Here is a 12,476-nt window from a genome sequence, read left to right as displayed (position 1 = left end):
TCCGAAATTTTGGACGCGAAAAAAAAAAAACTTTCGCCGTCAGACTCTCCGGACTTTGCGCCATTACCACTGGTCTGAAACGGCACTAATTGTAGCCACCACCGCCTCCATCTCTATTATATCACCTCCTCGAACCGGCGCTTCCATGTGCAGATCTGTTGGCAGCCGTAGCCACTACCGCAGCAACACTAGGCTATAATATAGCGAACTAGAAGGCTTTCTAGTGGTGGTTACGGGATAAACTTTATTTCTGCTATTTACAGAAAGGGTGTGAGCTGAGCCCTAAGGTCCCAGCCCTTACAAAGCACGACCTACTGAACTACAGACCTTCACAGATCTCCCTCCTCCAGCACGCCTGGTCTAGTTCGCCCCTTTTGCCGCTAGGGAAAGAACGTACGAGCAGAGTGGCGCTAGTCATAACCTGTTCGCTGTCGTCTGCTTCTGCGATCTGTTCAGCGCTTGTCTTGCCATTTCGGCAGGCACAAAGCGCTTGTTTTGGCGGTAAATGAATAAATTCACAAATATACAAAAGAAGACATATTTGCGAATGCTTTGCGTTTGAATAATGAAACTAGAAGAGGATGAGCGGTGCAAGAAATGTAAACGAGCATAGGTGGCCGCTGCAATGCTAGATCAACGGCATAAATTTCCCTTTCCTAGCCTCCTTAAGAGACTGGAAAAATTGTTTAAAAAGAGTCATAGGATAATCTAGCTTTCTTTAGTTGATTACAGACAGCCTAATGTCGTAGATGACATTAGGATTTACTACTGTGTGCCGTAGTGAAAGGAAGATGATCTGGTAAAAGTATAGTAAAAGTAATCACTAGTAAGTCCTCCACCCGATATGTGCAACAGTCTGATCGATTCTGCTTCAAGGGAAGGTGAGCATATCTTGTTTTTTAATATCGTTGGATGTCTAGCGCAGTAGAAAGCACGCAAAAAATTAAGCGATCCCAATGCTTTAAAACGTGCTGCAGTGCAGGCCTTAAAAATCGTGTCACGGAACTCTCTTCAAACTGTAAAGCTAGCTTTTCCGCGTAGTACGGCGGCAGCATAACGGTGGTGCTGAAGATACGTACGCAGTGAAGCTGTGTGCGTAATTCACTTTTTGAGCTCGTGACGCATTCACGGACAACATTTAAGAGTTAAAATGAGTGGTAATCGTTCTGTCGTCGAACATTACGGTGGCTTCAAGTTTCTAAAGAGCGCAGACGCGAATTTTACAACGTGTACAATGAAACTGTTGGGTACGTTGCGAACTCTATACACAATGGGATTTATAATAATCTCCTTTAAAAAGGCAGTGGGAGCGGCTATTTAACGCTATTTTAGAGAGCAGCGGACTACACGCTCCGACATTTTTTAGGTTCGGTGAGTCAACTTTTGGAGCCAAGTGACCGATCAAAGCCTTGTGACATCTCTGTCACTGTGTTAGCAAAAATCGTCAACTAGAGAAGCAGTTCGTGGCAACACAACAGCTGCCGTACTACTTACAACGCCGCACAAGAGCCCACCTCGTAGCAGACGAACAGGTTATAAAAGCGCCACCTACGGCAGTCGGTTGAACGAAAGTGGGCGCAAGCTGCTCCCATAGAAGCCGGATATCTGTGCAGGTCTGGAGTTCCAGTAGGTCGTGTTACAAAGTATGGGGGGGGGGGGGGGTCCCTGTCTGGGACCTTCGTGGCTTCTGCAGCGGCTTTGGCTCGGGCCACCAGGCACGTTGGTCCTGGCATAGCCTCCTATATTTTTCATGCCCGCGCAATGGTGCCGCGGAGACCGTCCATTGCCCTCTCCTTTCCTCCTCGATTTACGCCTCGGCTCTCCGCGAGAGGCGCTCACACCCCATACTACCTAAAATGCTGCCCTCACATGCCAGACCGAGCTACGCGTCGAGGCCCATCGAAGCACCCTAACCGATCCGTCAAGCAAGAGTTGTGCGATTTCCGTCGTGTTGGTTGCAGGTAAGCGTATGCGTTTTGCAACAGCAGCATGTTTATATACATATTTTCTTGAAATATCAGGGATGCATGACCGAACTTGTAAGCAGTGTACACAAATGAAGCGACCGTTTGTTTACTAGATTTTCCGCGACCACGTATTAGTTGTTGGCGTTGTTGCAACGTGTATTGCTTTACTAGTGTAAGATCAGTGATTTACGATGCACAGTTCTTATCGTTCCCTTGCGTTACTTTCTTTTTTATACCCAATCAGTTCTCTATCTGCAGTGTGGAATCGGTTGTGGTGTCCTGCGCCCTACAAGATGCCGTACTGCTGTGTGCCACGCTGCAAGTCATCCAGTAAACAACGGACGCCGGGCATATCCTTCCACGAAATACCAAGCGATCCGGAACTGTGCGCAAAATGGCTGAAAGTCATTTCTCGTGAAAACTGGGTGCCGAATACGACGTCGTGCTATTCTACTGTATGCAGCCGACACTTCAGTTCCTCTGACTTTAAGGAAGGTTGCAAAATTCGGAAACTTAAGAAAGATGCTATTCCCAGCATTTTCGGAGAATATCCTGCGTACTTGCAGCCTCCTAAAATAAGAGAGAGAAGCTGCGCGTCAGTGAAAAAGCGCGAGGCTGCTGCGCTAGCCAACCCACCACCGCGGAAGCGACGAGCAGTCATTGATGACAACCAAATGGAGTCGTGTCCGCATCCGCTCTACGAATTGCCGGTTGTCGACGTCGTCTTTGAAGATTTGTCACCTGTGGACTGCACCGCTACCGAACCGTTGCCACCCGTGAAAAACGGCGCTAGCGAGCGCTGCATCACCGCGACTTTGCAGATGGACAGAGGAGTGCAGGTGTCCTCACAATTCTCGGTTTCGACAGTGGACAAACGAAAGTGGAGACGCAAAGAACGAGACTTAAACGCGCATATTGAGCGGCTCAAGAATACCGTCGACAATTATAAACAAGAAATACAAAAGCTCAAGGAAGAGTGCTTTGTTCATGCATTCCTCCAAGTTGTCGAGAAAGCGAAGGAGAAAGACTTGGCTGCGTCAGTATTAGTAGAACAAGTTAAGAATTTCGGGAAAACGAAACCAACGTGGTCCGATCTGACAGTGCGCCATGCTGTAGTTTTACGTAACCTCTCGACTCGCGCATACGAGCACATAAGGACTACAGGCATTCTCCGGCTGCCCAGTCGAAGCACCCTGGAGCGTTTTATGGGCACATCACGTGGCGAAGTCGGCGTGACGGAACTCGCGAAGCAAAGGCTGTCAACCGAGCTCGCTTCTCATCCCTCATCGCAAGCCAGAGCGTGCTCTTTAATTGTCGACGAAATGCGCGTAAAACAGAGGCTACTTTACCATAAACAAAGGGACGCCTTCATCGGTGAAGTAGACTATGGTGGGAGCTTTCCTAAGGAAACAACAAATGAGCCTGTGCTAGCCAACTCACTTCTGTGCTTCGTCCTCAACGGCCTTTCAGTTTCGTTTAAAATACCCGTGGCATACTTTTTCACGAGAAATTGCACTGGCCGCGAGCTGCACACGCTCATGCGACACGTCCTGAATGAAGTTGAAAACATAGGATTTTTCATCGTGCGCATTGTCACCGACAACCACAAAATCAATGTCTTAGCGTTCCAACTTCTATGCAACGGAAGCCTCACGCATTGCATTGAGCACCCAGGAACACCGAATCGAAAGCTTTTCTTAGCATTCGATCAGTGCCACTTGGTCAAAAACGTGCGCTCGCAGTTTTTATCGCGTGACATTGGAAAAGGCGGCGAAATAACGGCGAACCACTTGAAGAGCCTCTACAAAATGCAGCAAGGCAGCCTTGTAAAGCCAGTTCGATTTCTAACGAGAAAACACGTGTTCCCCACAAACATCGAAAAAATGAACGTAAAAAGAACAATCCAAGTTTTGTCTCCTGCGGTGACAGCGGCACTGAAGCTCCTGCAAGAGCAAGCGGGCCACACGTGCGACGCAAGTTTCGCGGGTGTCGGACCGACCGTTGAATTCATGGACACCGTGCACCGCTGGTTCATGCTCATGGACGTGAGCAATTGTACCCAGCACATACACCAGAACAATGCCGATTGCAAGCAGTTCGAATTTACAAGCGATGAACGGTTAATCTGGCTTGAAACAAGCTTCCTCGACTACCTGGCCGATCTCAAAAGCCAGTGCCTGGCGAAGAACTTCCTAACCAAGGAGACTTACGAAGGCCTGGTGATGACGACTCGTTCAAATGTTGAGTGCGTTCGATATCTTCTTGAAGAGATGCGCTTTCACTTTGTTTTAACGAGAAAAATGTCGTCTGACCCAATCGAGTCGTTTTTTGGCTGGCTGAGGAAGTCAGCAGGGTCAAATGATCAAACGGATGCCCGAGCTGTTCTGTCAGGTATTGAGAAGACTCTGAAGACTGGCATCGCGTCGGCGGCTGGTACGAGCAACGTAATGGCAGCAGAAGGCAGCGATTACTTGTCAACGATGCCGCAACAGAAAAACACAAGGGAAGGAACCAGCGAGGAATTCCCTGCAGATGCATGTAGAGCTCACAGAGCGACTCAAGCGAGGACAGCCTCTGCTTCCTACTCCAGATGTCGCAGCATTGGCTATGGTCGGCGGCTACTTGGCAAGAGTTGTACAAGAAAATATCTTGCGAGGAGTGCGTCAGCCTGTTAAAAAAGCCAAACGCCTCGGCGCCCTCGGACTCGCTGATAAAGCACCAAGACCGCGGTGGACTCATCTACCCATCTGGACAACTTTTAGCGGTTCTCTACGCATTAGAGAAATTTATCGACGTTCTTCTCGCAAGAAGAAGGCACATGAATCAGCCTTTGAAGGAGGCTGTGAGTAATGCCGCTGCAATACTCCGCGAGCACAAAACTTTGATGTGCTCGACGCCAGGACACCAAGAGAACCTGCTGCAACTGTTGCTGACAAAGTTTTTTCGCCCAATATTCACAAATTTTGCAATGAAGGCGACAGACAAACACGACATGGCTAAAGTGTTTGAAATAAAACCGCTGTCGCGAAAGACCCTCAAACTATGAGCTTTGATCTCACAGTTCGGCGCTTTTTGGTGAAGGGCTGGCTCTCCACAACATGTTTTGTGTTGCTTACTTCCACTGTACATTGTGTACGAACATCAATTTAACGTGCGATTATATTTTATAATTCCATCTCAAATACGAACCCCAAATTTGTCTCCACGAGCGCGTGCGCAAGCGGCGTCGTCGCGTCGTCTGCTCTGGGACAGGGTATGGGAAGGCAGCGCGGTCTGGTGGCGGGCGCATGAACTAGGCGGTACGGACGGCGCACTTTGTTCCCCCACTCAGTGAGCGGGCATGAAAAAATATAGGAGGCTATGGTCCTGGAGTACTAGTACACTGTACCTGGAGCGTCGAGCAGCTGAGCAGGGTGGCCTCCCAGTCCTCTTGGGTAGGGTGGGGGTTTGGGGAGAAAGCAGGGTTGGAGGGGCATGCCCACACCATGTGGTATGTGTCCACAAACACCTCCCTACAGTGTGGGCACTTGCCCGAAAATGCCGGTTTGAAGTGTTTCAGCACCGCCGGGCACAGCACTGTATTCGTGTAGAGATGGAGAAGCCAGTGCTCCTCCGTCTTTTTGAGGCCTTTGCAAGGGGGGAATAACGGCCGTGATTAAGCCGATATACAGCTGTGAGATTTCTTTAAAGGTGATTGCCGGTTTGAATTCAGGGACCTCGTCGACAGGCGATAGAGGCGACGCCCGGAAATAAAGCGCACGGGGTATGGCGTCGGCTACTTCGTTCCCCTCTATTCGCCAATGAGCTGGGGCCCAAATGATGGAGCGCTGGGGTTGGAATCCCTGGTTCTCACATTTCTTAAGGATTTGTAAGGCACGATATGGTATTTGGCGTTGTTCTATATAGCGGCAAGCACCCCTCGAATCAGTAATGATGACTTGAGATGCTGGATCTGCGGCAGCAAGCTCAATAGCCACCTCCTTCGTGTGAGTAATATTGAGGGCCCGGAAGGTGAGACTATTAACGGGTGTGTTTTGATGGACGAATGCCGCTGTAAACCAACCCCCATGGTGAAGGCTGGCAGCATTCATATAGAATACTCCTGGGCGATCTCCATCTAATGTTCTGGTGATCCTTGTAGAGTGCGCTTGGCGGCAGCCCTCGTGAGTATCTCGTGTCACGTTATATATGGAGAGGGTTTACCTGTAAGGCGAGATGCCAAGCATCTGGCAGGGAGACTCTGGGTTCCGTGTGGGTTATATATTGGATGTGCAGGCTGGACAAGAGGCGGCTTCCCGCTGGTGTTTTTCTCAACTGCAAGAATCGATTGTTAGATGAGCCTCCTGTAGTTCCCCAAAACTATTAGTCATCCCCAGTTCGAGGAGACGTTTGTTGGACGTAGTAAATTAATGGGGAGATCGAGGGCTTTTATAGGTTTTGCGTAATATCACCTCAAGGGCATTTTCATCGCATTTTCGTAGGTGGAGGTAGGGCGCCAAGTAGAGTATTCGAATGGTTACGAATGCATTCGCTAGCCGCAAAGCGTCTTTGCATCGCAAGCCCCCTTTTTTTATTGGATACCCTGCGGATCAAACGAACCACTTGGTCCCCCACCTTATGGAGTTTTTGAAGAGTGGTATCAATTTTGCTGTTCCTATGTATGCAAAGGCCCAAAACTCTGATCTCGTCACATTCCCGGATGGGGCCTGTACATATGGATAGGTTGAGTTTACTGGTGCACTTGGGGTTGGGTCGTAAGTGCACAAATTCCGATTTGGTCGGGGAGCATTCCAGGCCGCATTGACGGACATATTCGTCCACAATATACCGCCGCATGCTGCAGGTTGGCCTCGATTGCTTCAATCGATCCGCGAGTAGCCCACAATGTGATGTCATTGGCGTACAGAGCATGCTGCACGACTGGGACCTCACCCAGTAGGGCAGGGAGCTTCATCATGGCCAGATTTAAAAGGAGTGAGAGTACCGCTCCCTGCGGGGTACCTCGCGTACCGAGCTGGTACGGGCCATGTTCCGTGTCTTGTATCCAGATAAAGGTTTGGCGGTCTGTGAGGAATAGTTTAATGTAGTTGGTGTTGAATCCACAGTCTAAAAAAATTAAATTATGGGGTTTTACGCGCCAGAACCACTTTCTGATTATGAGGCACACCGTAGTGGAGGACTCCGGAAATTTCGACCACCTGGGGTTCTTTAACGTGCACCTAAAGCTAAGTACACGGGTGTTTTCGCATTCCGCCCCCATCGAAATGCGGCCGCCGTGGCCGGGATTCGATCCCGCGACCTCGTGCTCAGTAGCCTAACACCATAGCCACTGAGCAACCGCGGCGGGTAATCCACAGTCTACCTGGGATAAGTGGGTATGGATGATTTCGTGCGTGCCATTATCGAAGGCACCCTTTAGGTCTAGCACAAGGACTACCTTATCGTCACTAGGGTGTTCAACTGGCACGAGAATCTCCGTATGAAGTTGCAAGACATCCTGCGCGGATCGGTGTGGGCGGAAGCCGTACGTGTCTGCAAAGATGTGTTGGGTTTCTAGATGGGTGGACAATCTATCCCGTACCATAGACTCCATCAGCTTTCCCACACAAGAGGTGAGGGAGATGGGCTGGAGATTGTCTGTGTTTATGGCTTTTCCTGGTTTAGGGATGAAGGTTACTAATGCCGTTTTCCAGTCAATGGTAAGAGGGGTGTCACCTTGCCAGATTGCATTAAAGTAAGTGAGGAGCTGCTCATAGGCTGGTTTGGGGAGGTTGGCTAGAAGCTTTACCGTTACCTTATCCCTGCCCGGAGCTGTTCATTTCATTTTGGCAAGTGCTGCTTTGAGGTCATCAAGCTGGAACGGTCAATCCAGCTCAGCATTCTCAGAGCCTGCCTACGAGTACGCGTGAACTCGGGCATCCTGATGTGTGGAGAGATATTTGTCTCGGAGAGATAGCCAGTGCAGCTGTGTCTCCGTTAAAGTTGTGGATCACTCACTGGAGGTGTTTATGAGATTCTGTCCGGGTTTGCGTAGGATCAATTAGGGCTTGGAAAAGATGCCATGTACTCCAGTTCAACATTTGTCAAGCAGCCATATTGCATCGGCCTACCCAGTTGGAGTTGGCGAGCTGGTCTGTGTACTCTGCCACCTGCTGGGCGAGTTTATTTTGAGTTTACGGTTGTGTTTTTTCAGGCGCCATCGGCGGACAAGGCTGTGCCGGGCCTCCCAGAGGTGAAGAAAGTGGTTGTCCACTGCCGGATTCGCCTCAGAGAGCTGAACCTGCTGTTCAGTGTCTGAGTTGCGTGATTAGCTGTTGGGACCGGGTGGTGTACTCCTGCTCCACTATAGGTTGTGGGTTGTAGTTGGAACGAAATTTTGTCCAGTCTGGAAGCATTGCCTTGTGGTGAGGACGATTGAGGGGTGAAGTGCGGATTGTGGTCGTGAGAATGCAGTGGTCACTACCGAGGGTTTCCTCGGTATTGTGCCAATCTGCGTATCTTATGTTTTCAGCAAATGTTAGGTCCGGGCAGATATCCCAAGTCACGAAGTTCCCAATCCGAGTGGGTTTGGCAGGGTCCGTGAGAAGAGTGAAGCCCAGAGTAGACGCAAGCTCCGCCAGCTTGCGTCCGCATTTCTCTTCATGGTGGTAGCCCCATAATCGACTGGGGGCATTGAAATCTCCAACAATTATGAGGGGTTCCCCGTTTGCCACCTTTAGTGCCCTGCTCAAGAGATCAGCAAAAGTGACATTTGGTAGTTTTGGTGAGCTATACACATTTAGAATGTGAAGCGGGGGATCGTGTTTTCGAAGCGGAAGAAGGGTGATGATCGCATACCAAACAGCTATATTACAGTCCAGGTCCACCAGGGAGGCCGCATAATTTTTATGGACACAGATACAACTCTGTGCATCCTGCTGATAGCTTATGTAGTTCGTGAAAGTGACGCCCTCCCCCAGCTCTTGGAGGGCTACTACAGCAGGAAGTTGAGGGAGGGTTGTAATGAATAAGGTCAGCTTGATTGGTGCGCGCCTTGAAGCCTTGACAATTCCACTGCAGGGTTTGAACAGTATTCGAGTTGCGTTGTGACACTTAGAGGGATTTAGGGTATCTTGCCATGTTGAGTACTGGGATTTAAAGGGTCAGGTGCGGGGCCTGTTTTGAGCCGGGGGCCCTGGTAGACAGGGAAACCGACGGAATTGGTCCTGCCGGAAGATCTTCCTCCTCGCGCGGAAGATTGATTCTGCTATCCTTAATATTTTGACCGACGAGGCGCTTGACTGTGCCTCTCCGTCGGGTGGCAGGAGTAGATGTTGAGGTATGTGCCGCTATAAGTCACAGGATTTTGCAGAGGGCTGCATCGAGAGCGGCTGTGAATTGCTCTTCGAAAGCCTGAAGTCTAGCGTTCATTTGCGCCTCCAACACGTTGAAGTGGCACGACCGAAGCGCGCTCCCCTTGCTTGCCCCTGTCTCTGCTCGTGGCAAAAGTAGAGTCAGCGCTGTCATCGCCCACTCTTCCCATTTAGTTTGCTCTGCAGCACGGCCGGTGCGACTTTTTTCGTGTTGTGCATTTGTTTAACCTCGTGAAACGACTAAAAGAGCAGCGTCTAAACCATTGTTACGCATCAGGTTGCACAACTGGTTATGCGCGTGTGCAACAAAGTTGTAAGTTCTCTTTTTAAAGCCCTAAAAGACGAACGACGACTTCTATGGGAGCGCAACCTCCATTGGCTTGACAAGCCGCTTGACCCCAATTGCGCTGTGTGCAAGCACCTTGATCTGCATTTTATTGCGAGAGACTACGTGCGTACCATCAATGGTGTTGAAGTTCGAATGCCAAGGGGAACGCCAATGCTTGCCCCTAATGCGGTTCTGGCAATTTTGCCCAACCTGGCTACATATTTGACACAAAAGACTCTGGCACCGCAAAGCGGCGTTAATTGCCATTAATTGCCTTAGCTGTTACAATCTTGCCAAGATCGTGCTTGGACCAAACGTTCAAAAGGAATTTGTAAGCTCACTTTTGACTGTTGAAAACCAAACTGCTAGTTCGAACAAGCAGGAGCAGTTGAGTGACTTCTTGCTTCACGAGGGAGATCTTGAAGGCACCAAAGGTTCGCTTGATAGCACCTCTGACTGTATTGGACCACCCATACATTATATACAGTAGTGACTCAAGACTTCCTTATTATGTGGCAGGCTTTGTCACGAGGAAGTGTGTACTGAAAAAAAAAGTGCACTGAATGCATGAACCAGCTTTTGCTGCCTGCTTCAGATGGAAAGTGCTTAAATGCTGCTGTTTCCATGAATCCTACCGCCTTCACTGGTCTTCTCTACCCTTCACTGAAGCTTTGTGTTTATAAGTGATCTTGAAGACATTTTCACTGGCTGCTTTAGCAAGAGTTGGCTACATCGAGACAGCATTAGGGATATGTTGGCAGTCATCAACAGGAGCAGCATTGGTGGTGTTAGTTGGAATGAACATTGCAAGGTATTAACCACGAAGTTGATCGGTTTTCAAGTTGTCACACGAATGCATTTCTACATCAAGGGTCTGAATAAGTGTTATGATGAGAAACAAAATGCACAGTAGCAATTGAAGTTAAGTCTATCATAAATGGTTGCAGTGCCATAAATGTATGCAGAGCTGTGCTTAGCAGAGCTGTGGCAGTCACCATAAGAAGGATGCAAAGGGGACAAGCTGTTGTATTCCGCTGAAGTAGTAGTTCGCGGTCGCCGTTTTCCGAATGTACGAAAAACGGCAGTGGTCTCCAAGCGCCCAGGCACTACATTCTACTGTACGTTGTCGCTCGTGCCACAACCCGTCGCAGGTTGACGCGAAGCAGTGAACACGAGCAGATAGCTGGTTACAATAGGCGGTGGTTCTTGGATGGAATCGCACTCACAGTTTCAACCGCAGCTGGTGCAATTAAAGCCTCTCCATCGACGCGAAAGCAAACAACGCTAAAAAACATAGCATCACTTCCACTCTGAACAGGAAGCTGCAGCTACGTAGGTTCCGCTTGACGCCGGAAGCTAAGGGGGTGAGTGGGAAATGAGCGTGGAGCAGGAGGGCAGGTTGGCGGTACTTAACCTGGTCAGCAAAAACGTGTATGGAGGGGCTTTAGTGTTGTACACTTCTCTCCTCTTGTGTCCGTGTCTGCACGCCTTACCCCTTCTTTGCATTAAAGTGACCCTGAAACGATTTTGACGATTTTCTACAAACGTACTGAGTCGTTAGAGTAGGTCGTTCTGATAATTAATTGACACATCTAAGTGCTCCGCGTAAAGCATGTAATTTATTATAAGGTTTTAAAAATGCACATCGCTGCCGATCGCAGCACACTGCTCGGCAGAATTTTAAGCCGCCCCTACCCATATGACGGAAATCACCCATACGACGTCAGGGGGGCGAGCTATCCGATTGGCTGACCAGGGCGCGTGATAATTTTTGCAACTTTATGGTAAACAAATGATGTTCGTAATAGTTGGTATGTTAGTTCATTTGTTTTTATAAAAAGAAAGTAACATAAAGATAATGCACAAGAACCATTTTTCAGTACACTTAAGCACTTCCGGCACACAAGTGTCGTCTGCTTGTGTTACAGCGTACTCCATTTTGACGAGACCTCCGCGGTCAGAGTCGGTCTCAGTCTTTTCGCGAGCACTATGATTCAACTGTTACCTTGTGGACTGCAAACGTAGCGACTGGTAATATCTCAAGCTGCGACATGTCCCTCTGCAAGGCAGCATACGAGCGAACTGGCTGCTGTGCATCGGACTCCCATTATCCAATCGGCGCCAGGATTTGCGAGTTTGTGTCCGTCAGTTTACACCGGAAGATTACTAACGCAATAGCGTTTCGCGAGTCCGGTATTAGGGCAAACGCAAGCGCAAGGGGGCAGGGTCTCGCCGCTTGACTGAGCCGTAACGGGATGAGCAGAAGCGCAAATGTGAATGGTTTGCACGGTGCAGCCACCTGGTGGCACAGAGCTCAACCATACACAGAAACAGTAATGTAGTGTATCCTTTACTGCTGGTGTGTATTTTTTGCAAGAGTGTAATCATCAACACATTGTTTTTACAAATGTTTAAAATGTTTTACACTTGGTTAGGGCAATATTAGCACTTTGTGTGGCTGGTTAAACGCTGCGCCAACAAGTGGCTGGGCCGTGCAGACCGATCAGGCCCACTCACATACGTTTACGCTAAAGTTCCTTCATCAGCTTGAGCTTATGCCTCCAGCCATTTGCCGAAATGACTAGCTTGCCTGTGGTTACTGGAATACCAGACACGTTCGGCGGTACGACAGAATGCTCGCAACACACGCTGCTTCGATAGCTGTCCCTTGAGGTTGACAGCCAAGCGGCTAGCGGAGAGGTTTGGCGCGGGCGGGGTCAGGCTCCGAAACGACAGGAAGTGGACGATGTGATGTCGCATCGTGACGCAAAACCAGTGAAGGTGGAGCTTAGCCCCGACCTCTCGGCGAACGAGTTGAGGAAAAGCATG

At 49.3% G+C, this 12,476-nt stretch overlaps 1 protein-coding gene and 1 long non-coding RNA gene across 31 annotated transcripts in view; one reads left to right on the top strand and one right to left on the bottom strand.

Moving 5' to 3' along the window:
• The window catches only part of trol (terribly reduced optic lobes), a 604,861-nt gene that overhangs the window by 250,329 nt on the left and 342,056 nt on the right, over positions 1-12,476 (bottom strand). The gene's annotated exons all lie outside the window — the stretch shown is intronic.
• Positions 5,362-12,476, top strand: part of LOC135904553 (uncharacterized) — a 42,410-nt gene continuing 35,295 nt past the window's right edge. Inside the window, exon 1 of one of the 2 annotated variants that reach the window (XR_011512347.1) lies at positions 5,362-5,401. This is a non-coding gene — a long non-coding RNA (uncharacterized lncRNA). Of the gene's footprint in view, positions 5,402-5,492; positions 5,954-12,476 lie in introns of those variants that run through there. The other variant, XR_011512346.1, reaches the window with a different exon arrangement.

Source organism: Dermacentor albipictus, chromosome 2 (genome assembly GCF_038994185.2).
Source record: "Dermacentor albipictus isolate Rhodes 1998 colony chromosome 2, USDA_Dalb.pri_finalv2, whole genome shotgun sequence".
NCBI lineage: Eukaryota > Metazoa > Arthropoda > Arachnida > Ixodida > Ixodidae > Dermacentor > Dermacentor albipictus.
This window is presented reverse-complemented; position numbering and strand designations above follow the sequence as displayed.